This window comes from Choloepus didactylus, chromosome 2, assembly GCF_015220235.1.
Source record: "Choloepus didactylus isolate mChoDid1 chromosome 2, mChoDid1.pri, whole genome shotgun sequence".
Taxonomy (NCBI): Eukaryota; Metazoa; Chordata; class Mammalia; order Pilosa; family Megalonychidae; genus Choloepus; species Choloepus didactylus.
This window is the reverse complement of record NC_051308.1, coordinates 130,390,601-130,409,021: the sequence shown is the minus strand read 5'-3', so window position 1 is coordinate 130,409,021 and position 18,421 is coordinate 130,390,601. Positions and strand designations below refer to the sequence as shown.

The 18,421-nt window shown below is 39.2% G+C and overlaps 1 protein-coding gene across 7 annotated transcripts in view; it reads right to left on the bottom strand.

Annotated features, from left to right (window-relative positions):
• The window catches only part of KCNA2 (potassium voltage-gated channel subfamily A member 2), a 44,727-nt gene extending 26,587 nt beyond the window's left edge, over positions 1 to 18,140 (bottom strand). For 6 of the 7 annotated variants that reach the window (XM_037826415.1, XM_037826421.1, XM_037826414.1 and 3 more), the window contains exon 1: positions 17,969 to 18,140. The gene's annotated coding sequence lies outside the window, so the exon portion shown is untranslated. The remainder of the gene's footprint in view (positions 1 to 17,968) is intronic. The other variant, XM_037826417.1, reaches the window with a different exon arrangement.
• Between the last annotated feature and the right edge of the window lie 281 nt (positions 18,141 to 18,421).

Below are 18,421 nucleotides of genomic sequence, written 5' to 3'. Positions count from 1 at the left end.
TTGTACATTCATCACCCAAATCAATCCCTGACACCTTCATTAGCACACACACAAAAATAACAAGAATAATAATTAGAGTGAAAAAGAGCAATTGAAGTAAAAAAGAACACTGGGTACCTTTGTCTGTCTGTTTCCCTCCCCTACTTTTCTACACATCCATCCATAAACTAGACAAAGTGGTGTTTGGTCCTTATGGCTCTCCCAATCCCACTGTCACCCCTCATAAGCTACATTTTTATACAACTGTCCTCGAGATTCATGGGCTCTGGGTTGCAGTCCGACAGTTCCAGGCATCCACCACCAGCCACCCCAATTCTTTAGAACCTAAAAAGGGTTGTCTAAAGTGTGCATAAGAGTGCCCACCAGAGTGACCTCTCGGCTCCTTTTGGAATCTCTCTGCCACTGAAGCTTATTTCATTTCCTTTCACATCCCCCTTTTGGTCAAGGAGATGTTCTCCGTCCCACGGTGCCAGGTCTACATTCCTCCCTGGGAGTCATATTCCACGTTGCCAGGGAGATTCACTTCCCTGGGTGTCTGATCCCACGTAGGGGGGAGGGCAGTGATTTCACCTTTCAAGTTGGCTTAGCCAGAGAGAGAGGGCCACATCTGAGCAACAAAGAGGCATTCAGGAGGAGACTCTTAGGCACAAATACAGGGAGGCCTAGCCTCTCCTTTGCAGCAACCGTCTTCCCAAGGGTAAAACTTATGGTAGAGGGCTCAACCCATCAAACCACCAGTCCCCTATGTCTGTGGTCATGTTAGCAACCATGGAGGTGGGGTAGGCGAATACCCCTGCATTCTCCACAGGCTCCTCAAGGGGGCACTACATCTTTTTTTTTTTTTTTTTTTCCCCTTGTTTGTCTTTTTCCTTTTTTTTTTTTTTTTTTTTTTTTTTTAACTTTCCCTTCTTTTTTCAAATCACCTGTATGAAAAAAAAAGTTAAAAAGAAAACAAACATACAATAAAAGAGCATTTCAAAGAGACCATAGCAAGGGAGTAAGAAAAAGACAACTAACCTAAGATAACTGCTTAACTTCCAACATGTTCCTACTTTACCCCAAGAAAGTTACATAATATAGCAACATTTCAGTGAACTTGTTCCTACTACAACCATCAGAAATTAACAGACCATAGTCATTTCTGGGCATCCCCAGAACGTTAAATAGCTTATCTGTTCTTCCTGGATTATTGTTCCTCCTTCCTTAATTGCTCTCTACTGCTAGTTCCCCTACATTCTACATTATAAACCATTTGTTTTACATTTTTCAAAGTTCACATTAGTGGTAGCATATAATATTTCTCTTTTTGTGCCTGGCTTATTTCGCTCAGCATTATGTCTTCAAGGTTCATCCATGTTGTCATATGTTTCACCAGATCGTTCCTTCTTACTGCCGCGTAGTATTCCATCGTGTGTATATACCACATTTTATTTATCCACTCATCTGTTGAAGGACATTTGGGTTGTTTCCATCTCTTGGCAATTGTGAATAATGCTGCTATGAACATTGGCGTGCAGATATCTGTTTGTGTCACTGCTTTCCGATCTTCTGGGTATATACCGAGGAGTGCAATCGCTGGATCGAATGGTAGCTCTATATCTAGTTTTCTAAGGAACTGCCAGACTGACTTCCAGAGTGGCTGAACCATTATACAGTCCCACCAACAATGAATAAGAGTTCCAATTTCTCCACATCCCCTCGAGCATTTGTAGTTTCCTGTTTGTTTAATGGCAGCCATTCTAACCGGTGTTAGATGGTATCTCATTGTGGTCTTAATTTGCATCTCTCTAATAGCTAGTGAAGCTGAACATTTTTTCATGTGTTTCTTGGCCATTTGTATTTCCTCTTCAGAGAACTGTCTTTTCATATCTTTTGCCCATTTTATAATTGGGCTGTCTGTACTATTGTCATTGAGTTGTAGGATTTCTTTGCATATGCAAGATATCAGTCTTTTGTCAGATACATGGTTTCCAAAAATTTTTTCCCATTGAGTTGGCTGCCTCTTTACCTTTTTGAGAAATTCCTTTGAGGTGCAGAAACTTCTAAGCTTGAGGAGTTCCCATTTATCTATTTTCTCTTTTGTTGCTTGTGCTTTGGGTGTAAAGTCTAGGAAGTGGCCTCCTAATACAAGGTCTTGAAGATGTTTTCCTACATTATCTTCTAGGAGTTTTATGGTACTTTCTTTTATATTGAGATCTTTGGTCCATTTTGAGTTAATTTTTGTGTAGGGGGTGAGGTAGGGGTCCTCTTTCATTCTTTTGGATATGGATATCCAACTCTCCCAGCCCCATTTGTTGAAAAGACCATTATGGCTCAGTTCGGTGACTTTGGGGGCCTTATCAAAGATCAGTCGGCCATAGATCTGAGGGTCTATCTCTGAATTCTCAATTCGATTCCATTGATCTATATGTCTATCTTTGTGCCAGTACCATGCTGTCTTGGCAACTGTGGCTTTATAATAAGCTTCAAAGTCAGGGAGTGTAAGTCCTCCCACTTCGTTTTTCTTTTTTAGAGTGTCTTTAGCAATTCGAGGCATCTTCCCTTTCCAAATAAATTTGATAACTAGCTTTTCCAAGTCTGCAAAGTAGGTTGTTGGAATTTTGATTGGGATTGCATTGAATCTGTAGATGAGTTTGGGTAGAATTGACATCTTAATGACATTTAGCCTTCCTATCCATGAACATGGAATATTTTTCCATCTTTTAAGGTCCCCTTCTATTTCTTTTAGTAGAGTTATGTAGTTTTCTTTGTATAGGTCTTTTACATCTTTGGTTAAGTTGATTCCTAGGTACTTGATTTTTTTAGTTGCTATTGAAAATGGTATCTTTTCTTGAGTGTCTCTTCAGTTTGTTCATTTCTAGCATATAGAAACATTACTGACTTATGTGCATTAATCTTGTATCCCGCTACTTTGCTAAATTTGTTTATTAGCTCTAGTAGGTGTATCGTTGATTTCTCAGGGTTTTCTAGATATAAGATCATATCATCTGCAAACAATGACAGTTTTACTTCTTCTTTTCCAATTTGGATGCCTTTTATTTCTTTGTCTTGCCGGATTGCCCTGGCTAGCACTTCCAGCACAATGTTGAATAACAGTGGTGACAGCGGGCATCCTTGTCTTGTTCCTGATCTTAGAGGGAAGGCTTTCAGTTTCTCACCATTGAGTACTATGCTGGCTGTGGGTTTTTCATATATGCTCTTTATCATGTTGAGGAAGTTTCCTTCAATTCCTACCTTTTGAAGTGTTTTTATCAAAAAGGGATGTTGGATTTTGTCAAATGCTTTTTCAGCATCTATTGAGATGATCAATTGATTTTTCCCTTTCGAGTTTTTAATGTGTTGTAATACATTGATTGTTTTTCTGATGTTGAACCATCCTTGCATGCCTGGAATGAACCCCACTTGGTCATGGTGTATGATTTTTTTAATGTGTCTTTGGATTCGATTTGCAAGTATTTTGTTGAGGATTTTTGCATCTATATTCATTAGGGATATTGGCCGGTAGTTTTCCTTTTTTGTAGCATCTTTGCCTGGTTTTGGTATTAGATTGATGTTAGCTTCATAAAATGAGTTAGGTAGTGTTCCATTTTTTTTCAATGTTTTGAAAGAGTTTGAGTAAGATTGGTGTCAGTTCTTTCTGGAAAGTTTGGTAGAATTCCCCTGTGAAGCCATCTGGCCCTGGGCATTTATTTGTGGGAAGATTTTTGATGACTGATTGGATCTCTTTGCTTGTGATGGGTTGGTTGAGGTCTTCTATTTCTTCTCTGGTCAGTCTAGGTTGTTCATATGTTTCCAGGAAATTGTCCATTTCTTCTACATTATCCAGTTTGTTGCCATACAGTTGTTCATAATATCCTCTTATAATTTTTTTAATTTCTTCAGGATCTGCAGTTATGTCACCTTTTTCATTCATTATTTTGTTTATATGGGTCTTCTCTCTTTTTGATTTTGTCAGTCTAGCTAGGGGCTTGTCAATCTTGTTGATCTTCTCAAAGAACCAACTTTTGGTGATATTTATCCTTTCTATTGTTTTTTTGTTCTCTATGTCATTTATTTCTGCTTTAATCCTTGTTATTTCTTTTCTTCTACTTGGTTTAGGATTGGTTTGCTGTTCATTTTCTAGCTTCTTCAGTTGATCCATTAGTTCTTTGATTTTGGCTCTTTCTTCCTTTTTAATATATGCGTTTAGTGCTATAAATTTCCCCCTTAGCACTGCTTTTGCTGCATCCCATAGGTTTTGGTATGTTGTGTTCTCATTTTCATTCGTCTCTATATATTTAGCAATTTCTCTTGCTATTTCTTCTTTAACCCACTGATTGTTTAGGAGTGTGTTGTTTAACCTCCAGGTATTTGTGAATTTTCTAAGTCTCTGATGGTTATTGACTTCTAATTGTATTCCATTGTGGTCAGAGAATGTGCTTTGAATGATTTCAATCTTTTTAAATTTATTGAGGCTTGTTTTATGTCCCAGCATATGATCTATTCTGGAGAAAGTTCCGTGAGCACTAGAAAAGTATGTGTATCCTGGTGATTTGGGATGTAATGTCCTGTAGATGTCTGTTAAATCTAATTCATTTATCAGATTGTTTAGGTTTTCAATTTCCTTATTGGTCTTCTGTCTGGTTGATCTATCTATAGGAGAGAGTGATGTGTTGAAGTCTCCCACAATTATTGTGGAAACATCAATTGCTTCCTTTAGTTTTGCCAATGTTTCTCTCATGTATTTTGTGGCACCTTGATTGGGTGCATAGACATTTACGATTGTTATTTCTTCTTGCTGAATTGCCCCTTTTATTAGTATGTAGTGGCCTTCTTTGTCTCTCAAAACATCCCTGCATTTGAAGTCTATTTTATCTGAGATTAATATTGCTACACCTGCTTTCTTTTGGCTGTAGCTTGCATGAAATATTTTTTTCCATCCTTTCACTTTCAATTTCTTTGTGTCCCTGTGTCTAAGATGAGTCTCTTGTATGCAACATATTGATGGTTCATTTTTTTTGATCCATTCTGCGAATCTATATCTTTTAATTGGGGAGTTTAATCCATTTACATTCAACGTTAAAACCGTGAAGGCATTTCTTGAATCGGCCATCTTATCCTTTGGATTATGTTTGCCATATTTTTCCCTCTCTCTATTAATATCCTTTATTGTACCCATACCGAATCTCTTTAGTACTGAACCTTTCTCCAAGTCTCTCTGTCCTGTCTTTGTTTCTCTGTCTGTAGGGCTCCCTTTAGTATCTCCAGTAGGGCAGGTCTCTTGTTAGCAAATTCTCTCAGCATTTCTTTGTCTGTGAAAAATTTAAGCTCTCCCTCAAATTTGAAGGAGAGCTTTGCTGGATAAAGTATTCTTGGCTGGAAATTCCTCTCTCTCAGAATTTTAAATATATCGTGCCATTGCCTTCTCGCCTCCATGGTGGCTGCTGAGTAGTCACTACTTAGTCTTATGCTGTTTCCTTTGTTTGTGGTGAATTGCTTTTCTCTTGCTGCTTTCAGAACTTGCTCCTTCTCTTCTATGTTTGACAGTGTGATCAGTATATGTCTCGGAGTGGGTTTTTTTGGATTTATTCTATTTGGAGTTCGCTGAGCATTTATGATTTGTGTATTTATGTTGTTTAGAAGATTTGGGAAGTTTTCCCCAACAATTTCTTTGAATACTCTTCCTAGACCTTTACCCTTTTCTTCCCCTTCTGGGACACCAATGAGTCTTATATTCGGACGCTTCATATTATCTATCATATCCCTGAGGTCCATTTCGAGTTTTTCAATTTTTTTCCCCATTCTTTCTTTTATGCTTTCATTTTCCATTCTGTCATCTTCCAGGTCACTGATTCGTTGTTCAACTTCCTCTAGTCTTGTACTATGAGTGTCCAGAATCTTTTTAATTTGGTCAACAGTTTCTTTAATTTCCATAAGATCATCCATTTTTTTATTTAGTCTTGCAATGTCTTCTTTATGCTCTTCTAGGGTCTTCTTGATTTCCTTCATATCCCGTACTAGGGTCTCATTGTTCATCTTTAGTTCTTTGAGTAGCTGCTCTAGGTGTGTCTCTTCTGGTCTTTTGATTTGGGTGCTTGGGCTTGGGTTATCCATATCGTCTGGTTTTTTCATATGCTTTATAATTTTCTGTTGTTTTTGGCCTCGTGGCATTTGCTGTCCTTGATAGGGTTCTTTTAGGGTTTGTAGACCAGTTGAAGTCCTTATCTCTAATTTATCAGATCTACAGCTTCGTGGAGTACACTTTCTCTAACTAACCAGCAGGTGGCGTCCACGAGCCACCTGTTCTCCACAAGCCAGATCTCCCCTGCTTAGCCTTTTTGGTGAGTGGGGGAGTGAGTCTTGTGGGGCCCAATTGGTGTACCAAGCTTGCGTGTGTAGTTGGTGTTGCCTGCCCTGTATGTGGGGCGTGTTTCTGGGCAGTCGGGGAGGGGGGGTGGCCCTAACAATCAAATCTCCCTGATGATCCTAGAGTTTTAAAGCTACTGCAATAGTCTAATCCTTCAGTTCAGTCCTGCCACAGTTTGTCTCTGCCACTGACCCACAAGTCTTTGGTATTGGCGTATGGCTCCTGAGACTTGCAAGTGGGCCCCTCTTCCAGGCTGTGCACCCCGGGTCCTCTGTTGAGGGATGACTGTGCTATGTCACAGGTGAGTGCCGTCCCCCCAGGGCAGTTCTGGGCTGCTGGGCTGTGTTGGGAGGCTCCCAGTCTGCTCAAATGATGGCTGAATGGGGCTCTGTTAATTCACACTGCTCCCCCTTCCCAGCTCTGGGACATTCAGCTGAGGTTGCAGGGAAGGCTAATGTCCACGCCCAGTTTTGTGGTGTGTGCCTGTTATTTGAAGCACTTCCGTCACACTGGGTTGTCTGGGGCAGCTCTGGGCTATGGGGCTGGCGATGGGCAGGAGTGTTTCCTGTCCACCAGGATGGTGGCTGTGAGCGGACACCCCCCTTTTCTTGGGAAGTTGTGTTGTTTAGTGAATTTTCTCAGCCACTGGATTATTGCCTTTTGTCTCAGAGCTCTCTTATTTCTGCTCTTGACTTGACGTGCCCAAATTTCAATTCTTTGAAGCTTTCTGTATTGAGCTTCTTAGAGTAATTGTTTTAGAAAAAGCAAAAAGGATTTAAAAAAAAAAAAAAAAAAAAAAAAAAAAAAAAAAAAAAAAAAACGGCCCTCCTCAGAGATCTAATGGGTTATTGAAATGCTAATAGACAAAGCAACCAGGGCCATTAAGGAAAGGTGCCCTGGGCAGAGAGATCAGCCTTGCTTCGGGATTTGCATATGCGCCTCAAGGCCTGATCTCCGCCCTTCCCCTTTCTGTGTTCACCAGAACTCCAAAAATCCTCTGCTTTTACTTTGGAGCTTCTCGTGTTGTTTTCCTTCTATGCCCGTCTCCTCTCTGCTGGGCTGGCTGCTCTCAGAGTCTCTGGTGTCTGGCCTCAGTCTATCTAAGGTTGGAGTTTGAATCAGTAGAATGAGTTTCCGATGAGAGCAGCCACTGCAATTCTCCCTTCTCCTTCCTGGAGCTGACAGCCCCTCCTCCCCCGGGACTGAGCCTGGCAGGGAGGGGCGCGGGTCCCCTGGCCGCAAAAACTTACAGATTTCGGTGATCTCAGCAGTTCCACGTTTTCATGAGTGTTGTATGAAGTATGCCCAAAGACAGATTGCTCTGTGGTGTCCAGTCCACGCAGTTCCTGGCTTTTTACCTACTTTCCTGGAGGAGTAACTAAAACATACAGCTCACCAGTCTGCCATCTTGCCCCGCCTCCTCACTTATGGGAAAATTTATAGCATCAAATGCCTATATTAGAAAACAAGAAAGATCTCAAATCAGTGATCTTAGTTTACACTTTAAGAAATTGGAAAAAGGAGAGCAAATGAAGCCCAAATAAGCAGAAATAAATAAATAATAATGATTAGAATGGAAATCAATAAAATAGAAAGCAGAAAACTATAATAGAGAAAATCAATGAAACCAAAAGCTGGTTCTGTGAGAAAATCAATTAAATTGATAAACCTCTAGCTACTCTAATCAGAAAAAAAGAGAGAAGATACAAATGACCTTATATCAGGAATGAGAGAGGTGACATTATTACAGATTACAGATCTAGGGAGGATTATGAGGGAATATGATAAACATCTTTATGCCAATAAATTTGGCAACTTGGATGAAATGGATAAATTCCTTGAGAGATACAAGCTACCAAAGCTCACACAAGAAGAAATAGCTAGCCAAATTTCCCTATACCTATTAAAAATTAGATTTGTAGTAAAAACCTGCCTACAAAGAAAACCCCAGACTGAGATGGCTAAAGTGGTAAGTGCTACAAATGTTTAAGGAATAAATAATAACAATTATACACAAACTCTTCCAGAAAATTGAAGAGGGAATACTTCTCAAACTATTCTATGAGATAAGCATATAATACCCAAACTAGATAAAGACATCATAAAAAACTACAGACCAATATGACTCATGAACATACATAGATGTAAAAAATCTGAACAAAATATTAGCAAATTGAATCCAAAATAATATAAAAAGGAATATACATCATGACCAAGTTGGGTTTATCCTAAGAATGCAAGGTTAGTTGAATCTTCAAAAAATCAGTCAGTGTAACAATGTAATTCACCATATTAAAAAAAAAAAAAAAAAGACGAAAAACCATATGATCATCCCAATAGAAATAGAAAAAGCATTTGACAAAATCCAATATTCATTCCTGATAAAATCTCTCAGCAAACTAGGAGTAGAAGGGAACTTCTTCAGCCTGATAAAGGGCATCTATGAAAAACTTGAAGCTGACATCAGACTTAAGGTGAAAGTCTTAATGCTTTCTTCCTAAGTTCAACAAGAAGACAAGAATGTATTCTCTTACCATGTCCACTCAAGAATGTGCTGGAGGTTGCCATCAGGAAAAAACAAACAAAAACAAAAAACAAATAACAGCCACTCAAATTGGAAAGGAAGAAGTAAAAGTGTCTTTGTTCACAGATGATACCATCATCTATGTAGAAAATCCAAAGGACTCTATAAAAAAATCTATTAGATTAATAAGTGAGCTTAGGAAGATGTCAGGATTCAAAATCAATGTACAAAAATCAATTGTATTTCTATATACTAGCAACAAAAAATTAGAAATTGAAATTTAAAAACACCATTTACAATAGCATTAAATATATGAAATACTTAGGAATAAATCTGACAAAAAATGTTAAAGCCCTATACACTGAAAATTACAAAACATTGCTGACAGAAATAAAATACTTAAATAAATGGAGAGATACAGTGTTCCAAGGTTTGAAGACTCAAAATTGTTATGATGTTCTTCCTAAATTTATCAATAGATTTAATATAATCAAAATAAAAATCCCAGCAGGACTTTTAGTAGAAATTGACAAATTGATTTACATGGAAATGTAAACAACATAGAATAACCAAACTGAGTTTGAGAAAGATGAACAAAGAGGGTGAATACTACCTGGTTTCAAGACTTATTATAAAGATACAGTAATAAAGACAGTGTGGTATTGATGTCAAGATAGACAAATCAATGGAGTGAAAAAGAGAGTCCTGAAATAAATGCACACATATATGGACAATTGATTTTTGATAAAGGTGCAAAAGCAATTCAGTGTCGAAAGGATAGTCTTTTCAATGAATGGTTCTGGAACAGTTGGATATTTATATGCAAAAACATGAACTTAGACCCTTCCCTCATTTGATAAACAAAAATCAACTCAAAATGGATCATAGATGTAAGAGAAAGACCTAAAACTGTAAAACGTAAGGAAGATAATATAGGAAAAAATCTCTGTGACCTTGTGACTTTGGGTAACTCAAAGATTTCTTAGCTATGACACTAAAATAATGATCTATTAAAGAATGAACTGGATAAGTTGGACCTCACCAAAATTTAAAACTTCTTCTCTTCAAAGACACCACTAAGAAAATGAAAAGAGCTCATAGTTCAGGAGAAAATATTGGCAAATCCTGTATCTGTCAAAGGACTCATATCCAGAATATATATATATATATACTCCTACAACTTAATAATAGGAAGGCAAACAATCCAATTAAACAATGGGCAAGGGATTTAGGTGATATTTCACCAAAGAACATATACAAATGGGTAGTAAGCACAGGAAAACATTCTCAACATCATTAGACATTAGGAAATGCACATTTAAACCACAATGAGATACCATTACATGTCTGTTAGGATAGCTATAACAAAAAAGACTGAGAATACCAAATGCTGTTGAGGATATAGAGAAACTGAAACCCTCATACATTGCTGGTGGGAATGTAAAATGGTGAATCCACTTTGGAATATTGTTTGGCAGTTTCTTTAAAAATTAAACATACACCTACCATTAATCCAGTCCTAGGTATCTACCTAAGAGAAATAAAAAAGGTCCACAAAAAAGACTTGCATGAGAATATTTATAGCAGCAATATTAATCATATCCACAAGCTAGAAGCAATCCGAATGTCTATCAAGTGTTGAATAGATAAGCAAAATATACACACTATAGAATGCTATTCAGCAATAAAAAAGGAACTACCAATAAATGCTACAGCATGGATGAAACTCAAAACATTATTCTAAGTGAGAGAAGACAGACATGCACAAAAATCAGTGAAATTATGTGATTATAATCATATATGTTTCTATTCATATGAAATTTCCAGGAAAGACAAGTCTGTAAAGAAATAAAGCAGAAAAGTGGTTGATGGGGGCTTTGTTTGGGTGGGTAGGGATTGACTGGAAACAGGCAGGGGTGAACTTTTCAGAGTAAGGATTGCACAACTCTAAATATTTATTAAAGTAGTATGAATTTCAGACTTACAATGAGTTTTTATTTTATACTATGCAAATTATACCTCAGTAAAGCTTTTGAAACTTATACAATAACAACTTCTACTACATATGCCCAGAAAAAAAGACTGAAAAAAATACACTAAAGTATACAAAATTTCTATGTTGATTATTGGATCATGAGTGAATTTTTTGATGTATTTCTTGTAATCTGTTTGTATTATATTTATAATGGAAAACAAACATTTAAACAGAAGTGAATCCAGACCAACCTTTTTTTACAAATCCTTAAATAGTGCTCTGTCTTGGAAGTTGAGGTTGATATTGGGGAAGGTATGGTAGAGGAGACATTTTCTTTTTGGTGTCTCCAGAGCCCAGAAGTAAGGAAATCAGTAGAGATGGGGCGGCCAATCAAGAAACACTGAAGTTGTTTTAACTTCTTCCCTCTTCGTTTTTAAGACGTCATCACCAAGCTTTGCCAATTCTTCCTTTAGAATTGTGGTGCTTCTGTTTTTTCCTCCCTATTCTGGCTGCCACTGCTCTCACGCAGCCCTGGGACCATGACTATCTAACAGGCTTGCCTACCACCCGTCAGCTTCCCCTTCAATCCACCTAGAGTAATCTAAATGCATCATTTTAATGAGTGGAGGAGAGCCTCACTGATCATTATGCCATACTGTAAAGCCTCAATAATTAGAATGGTGTAGGGACCCTGGAACATGGTGAAACAGACAAAAGGACTAGAATAGAAAGTTCAGAAATAGCCTGAGTACATATATGAATTTATATATGATAAAGGTGATGTCTCAAAACAGTGTGGATAGGAAGGAATGACTTTTTAATAAATGGTATAATGATTACTAGGTATCCATCTGAAAAAAGATAAAGTTGGATCCTGATGCACACCCTCCACCAGTATAAACTCCAAATAAAGATTCAAATGTAAGAAAAGTGAAACTTTATTATTAGAAGAAGAAATCATGGAATATGTTATAATCATAAAGTGGAGAAGGCCTCTCTATATATGACTCAAAATCCCAAAGCCATAAAATAAAAATTGATAAATTTAACATCAAAAAGAGAAAAACACTTTGTGTGGTAAAAACAAGATACATAAGAAAATTCAAAGGAAAAGCATTTGCAACTCATCCAGGCAAAGGGTTAATCTCCTTCATTTGTAAAGAGCTGAACAAAGCCAATAAGTAAAAAAGAAAGCAATCCAATAGGAAAAATGATCCTGAGCAGTCGGTTCACAGAAAAATGTAGATATCACTTAACACGTGAAAAGATTCATTCCCTCATAATTAGGAAGAATATGTATTAAGACCATACTGAGACACCAGTTTTTTCCACCTGCCAATTTGGCAAAAATTTACAAGTTTGATCATGTACTTTGTTTTCTGGCCTCTGGGGAAATAGTCACTACCATCCATACGTTGTCGGTGGGAATGCTAATTGGTTCAACCCCTATGGAAGGTAATTTGGCAATAGTTACCAAATTTACAACTGCATTTGCCCTTTAACCCAGCAATCCCACTTCTAGGATTTTATCGTAGAGATAAATCTGAGCATGTCAAAATGACATATGTACAAGGTCATTCATTGCAGTATGATCTGTAATAACAAAAGACTGGACACAGCCCAAGGCACCATCACAAGGGGACTGATCAACTATGGTACATCCACCCATGAAATAGTATGTTGATGTTTTTATGTAGAAAACGAGCTCTGGGTTATTTTACAAAGTGAAAAAAGCACAAGTTGACAGCAGTATATTTCGTATGCTATCTTTTTAAGTACAAATGTCAGGTGAATAAAAATATGTATATATATATATATTTTGTTCATTATCTGCACAGAGAAATACTAGAAAGACATAAGAAACTAATCAAAGTGGTTTCCTATAGGGTAGGTGGAATGGAGTGGACAGGGCAGTGTAAAAATGAAACATCTCCATATGTATCTATTTTAAAATTTTTGATCTATAAGAAATAATACTATTCAAAACAAGAAAAATATTTTTAAAGTTCACCATGAATGGCTGTTAAAAACAAACCACATTCAGTAGCTGAGAGATTTCAAATAGAGTTGAGAGGTGATTCTGGAGGTTATTCTTAATGCGTTATATAGATATTCCTTTTTAGATTTTAGTGTATTAGAATAGCTAGAAGGAAATACCTGAAACTGCTGAACTGTAATCCAGTAGCCTTGATTCTTTTGAAGATGATTGTATAACTATATAGCTTTTATGGTGTGACTAGGTAATTGTGAAAACCTTGTGACTGACACTTCCTTTATCCAGTATATGGACAGATGAGTAAGAAAATAAAGACAAGAAATAAATAATGGGAGGGGGGATAAAGGTTATGGATGTTTTGGGTGTTCTTTATAATTTCTATTTTTATTCTTATTTTAACTTTTTTGGAGTAATGAAAATGTTCAAAAATTGAGTGTGGTGACGCATGCACAACTATATGACGATACTGTAAACCACTGATTGTACACTTTGAATGATTATTTGATATGTCAATATATCTCAATAAAATTACATTTAAAAAAAAAGCCACAACCACTTCAAAATGTCATTCCCCATAGTCCACGGGATCAAGTATAAACTCCTAATGGAGAGTCTCAATTTCCCAGGTTTCCCAGGTTTATCTCACCCCTTGGACCTACCCAGGCCTGAGTCCAAACCTGGCTGGTCCCGATTCCTAAGCACACCATGTGCTCTGGGACCTGTGTCTTTGTTCTTGTCACCTCCTTGCTTGGAATACCCTCCCCTTCCTGCTTAATCAAAAACCTTCAAGGCCCTGATCTACTTCCCCTGTGAAACCTTTAATAATAATAATAATAATAATAATAAAATCACCCCAGTGGTGATGCTGCTGGTGGTCAATGATGATGATGACAACCACTCTTTACTGGGCACCCGGACACCTACCATGTTCAGCACTGCACCAGGTGCTTTATTGTGTCTCATTCAGTTTTTCATCCACAGGAAGTTTCCATCTGGAGATCGTGCAGCACCATGACTCAAGCCTCGGTGTTTGGGGTCAGACAGGCCTGGGATAGGCTCCCAACTCAGGTCCTTCTTGGCTTTGTGACTTGGAAAGTCAGATCATTTTCAGAAGCTTTAATTTAATCATTGGTAAAATGGGAATAATGAGGCTGCCTGCTTCATGGAGTTATTAAGGGTTAAATGGGACACTGGAGAGAAAACACTCAGCCCACTGGTGGCACATAGTAAGTGCTCAGTTAATGGCACTTAATGGGTAGCAGATTCTATCCACTACCCTAGGCTGAGGTCTCCTTCACAGTCCTCTAAAGTCCTAATAACCTGCAACTCTGATTTATAACAACACTGTGCCAGATAATGCCATGTTTTCTTTACCTGCCCCGTTTGTCTTTCTCTCGTCAGTTAGATCATAAGGGCCTCCAGGGCTAGGACTAGTTCCTGGGTTTCTTTGTATACTCCATGATTGAACCTGGTACTTAGTAATTACTCAATAAGTATTTATTGATTAATTAAGTCTGAAGAAAGGATGTAGGGAAGGGAAGATAAACCACAAAAACTAGAGACATCTATAGACTAATTTAATTATAGAAAATGCCATTCCCTGGCATGGGTTGGGGAGGAAGTGAGACAGACAAGAAACTCCTAGGTTGGGTGGAGCTTATAAAAGGAATAGGAAGTGAAATAGCAAGGACAGGAAGTGGGAAACGGGGGTATTGAAATAGTGCCATACATTGAGGGAAACATTCATATTTAGAGGGACTACCCTTGGGCAATGTTGAGTTTCCCCTTTTCTCAAATTCAATAAGATATGGATGACTTGAATGACATTAAAAGGCCACTGCCAATTCCCAAGTACCTTAAACAATGAAGGCTTATTTTTTGGTGACAGTGGTGGGGAATAAGATCAGGGGTGACCAGGACAGGCTTACTTCCCTTTAGCTTGACTAAACTTTGGACAGGCTTCTCCCTGACCTCCCTTTCACTGTGGCCCTTACACTATCTAGGTGCCTGAGAGGCTCCTAATTAGGTAGTTCCTTAGCTCCTTCTTCCTTCCTCCTGGTGGCCTAATTACAGAAAAGGAAAACATTTTGAACCCAGTGGTCCCAATTGCAACCTCAGTTAATCACTTACTCACCCACGTGACTAAACCATCCTCCAGACCACTCCAGCCCTTCAAAAACTTACTGTCCTTTGTTTCAATGGAGTTAAGTTCTCTCACTCCCCTACCTTGGTAGCTTTGAATAAGATCTTCTTTGCCCGTCTCACTCTGTCCAGTGCAGTTTTCTTTGACAGGGGTTTTGAAGAGATCACAGGCTATCCCTGTGCCCCGAGGGGGAGAAAGGCAGAAAGCAGCTGTGATCATTCATGGGTCATGTAAAGGCCAAGAAGCAATCTGCTACTCTGTCCTTCATATGGCCTGTACTGTCTAGGAGTCTGTGGGCCTCCATAGTCCCATGTCTAAAAGGGAAGGGTTGCACATCAATATGCTGGAGTCAAATTCTACTGCAACTTGGAGCAGAGTTTGATATCTGTTGGACCTAGCTAACCATATTTTTTGGGGCCATTCTATCCTATTCTATCTTGAGGTAAATCAGTTCACAAATCATAAAAGAAATAAGCCTCCTTGTCAGATTATGTGGTTTGATACTGGGGTTTGAAAATTTAGGTGAGCATATCTGTAAAGCACCTGGGCATTAAACAACATCCTCAGTGGGACCGGTTTGCACCTCTTTGCCAAAAGCCCTCTGCTTAAAAGAATATACCACCATCAGGGTCACTTTATGACATTTTTGGGCACTAGGCACTTTTCCCTTTGTGGGATCCTTTCTCCATAAAACAAAATACTAAAATTATATTTTACTACCATATTGGTATAAAAATATTAATATTAGATATTAAAATATTTTATGTGATCTATAATCTCATTTATTCCCTTCTGATTTTAAAAGAAAATAAAGCCTTTTTCAAGAACCCCTAGAAGTATTTTGGGCTCTTGGCAATGTGCTCACTGTACCTAATGGATAAGTTGGCCCTGACCACCGTATACTTACTCCCATACCAAAGCAGAGTGACGTGCACTTAAAGGTCTCTAGATCCCCAAAGCACCAGTATTTGATCACAGCCTTCCAGACACTGCAGACCACCCCGTGGGATCGGAGAGCAATCCTTTCTGATCTTTTTACCTTCATGACAACCTTCATGACAACCAGAGAAAATTGAGCAGGGACAGAGATGAAACATAGCCCCTTTGTTAACAGGCAAAGGCTTCTTTATGGCAAGGTGGGCTCCCACTTTAGAAGCAGTTCACCACAAAGTTTTCCTTGGCAAAACTTCAGATGGCTCAGCCCTGGTGTTGGGTGGTATCGACTCAGACATGGTCTGAGCCCCTGTTCAGGGCTGGCCCAGATGTGTGCATGCCTGAGGGAGAGCCCAGCTGGTCACTCTGCTTATGGCGCCAGAAACATAAGGGTCGTGGTGGAATCTTGCTCTGATTGACCAGTTAGTGTTATGTGTTCCATTCACATATTTCTAACTCTGGCCCTTTACTAATCAAAGGTGCATCAGGAAAAAGAAAAGGGCTAAAATGTCCCAGTGCTTTCTAGATTTCCCTTCTTCCCTGGATGACTCTGAGAAGTGTGCCAGTTAGGTACCACCTCCTTAGCACAATTACTCTCTTTTTCCTTGTGTGTTTATTCAGTATTTTAATTGTTGACATGTTTTTCTCCTCATTAGACTGTGAGCAACTCGAGAGCGAGATCCAAGTCTTCATAAGTACACATAGTGTCTGGCCCCTGGTGGATGAGCAACACGTCTGTGATATAAATGTGTGCACCAATTCATTCATTCGCGCATGCTTTCAATAAATTGTAATAATGACAGGCAGAAAGCGTAGTATTGCAGAGAAGGGAGGTTAATTAGGAAGAGACAAAAGAGAACAGATCCTTTGAGGAGATAGAACTAAAGGTAGGAAAATAAAAGCTGAAGAAGGAAAGAAGAAAGAAATGGGTATTCACTCACATAATTCAGTGGCAAGTCAGGCTGCAAAAAAGCAAGTGCTTTTGAATCAAATGGATCAAAAGTTAGTTAAAATCTGAGTATCTTGTCCTTTTTTTCAATTATTTACTACTGTAATGTTTGCACAATGTCTCTTTGCTTCTCTAGGCTGTGGGCTCCAGGAAGGCAGACACTACCTGTGACGTTCAACCTCCATATCCCCAGTGCTTGTAAGATGTATGTGGAGGTTCAGTTACCAAGTGACTCAACGGATAGCTCAAAATCTCAGTTCCCTCTTCTATTTAAAAGTAAAATTGTAATATCCTCATTTTGGGGCTGTTATGAGGAATATTTTAGATTAAAATATACAGGCTCCTGGCAGACATTCGGTAATTATTAATTCAGTATTATTAATAAGAAAACAATAGATGCTAAGTGCCTACTCTGTGTCAGGCCCTGTGCTAAGTACTGGGCACAGAGGGGAAACTGAACATGCAAAGAAATGCAGCTTCTAGAAGGATTAAAAGTTTGAGAGGCCCAGCGTTACCACCTCCCCTTGCTGACCCCTGCAAAGAGCCTCAGTAAACAACAACATCCACTTGTAAGCTGCCCCACCGTGTGCACACACCCTGCAGCGCATCCTGGACCCCCTCAGGCTGGTCTCCCATTCCACCACCAGATGGCAGCACAAAGTCCACAGCCTGCATCAAGCCCTGGACAGGGTTTCTGTCTGAAGCACTGAGGAAGGAGGAAACCCAGTTCCTGCCCCTCTGACCTTGATCGGCTGTTCGGGAGTTCCAGTGACTGCATTGGGGATTGGCCCTTTCCTTTCCATTTCCAACCGTGGATCCCTGCCACGAACCCTGGGGTCACCCCACAACCTGCAGGGTTCCAAACCTTTGCTAGGGTACCTAGGATGCCCTCCGTTCCCTCCACTCCCTTCTGGAGCCCCCTATTAATTTTTGTGAAGGCTCAGAAACCCGTTTGGACCCAATGCAGTTCACCTTCTTATTCCTCGTCACACCTCAATAACCACCTGTGCTTTGTCTCCTGGCCCCCTGTCTGCTCACACCATCCCTGCCTGGAATGTCCACACGTATGCCCTCATAACTGCTTTCCCTTCTCTTCTCTCACCTCTATCAAAATCCAGCTGAAAGCTCACCTCCAGGAAGCCTTCCAGACCGACACCGGTGCTGGCTCACTGTTCTATGTGCTCCATCAGCACCTCCTTTCTTGTTAAGTGCTTTCTGGGCTTCAGGTTTGAGTTGATCTGGTTGCCTTCAGCTTTAGCAGCAATCTGCAGGTGTTTCCTGTCACCCCAGCATTGTGGGTCCAGAATAGGTCTTTCTCTTAAGTCGTTAACAGTCACTGACGGGCACAGGGAGAAGGAAGGAGGTGAGTGAGTGGTATACGGGAATGGAGAGAGAGTGTGTGCCATGGGAAGGTGAGAACCATGAGAAGAATTAACCCAGAAACTTCCTCTTTATGCCACCACAAGTCCATGATGAATAGGACAGGAAGGAGAAAACTGGAAATGCCAAAAGCCCAAGAGAAATCAAATATCTCTTCTCCATGGAAATCCAGTAC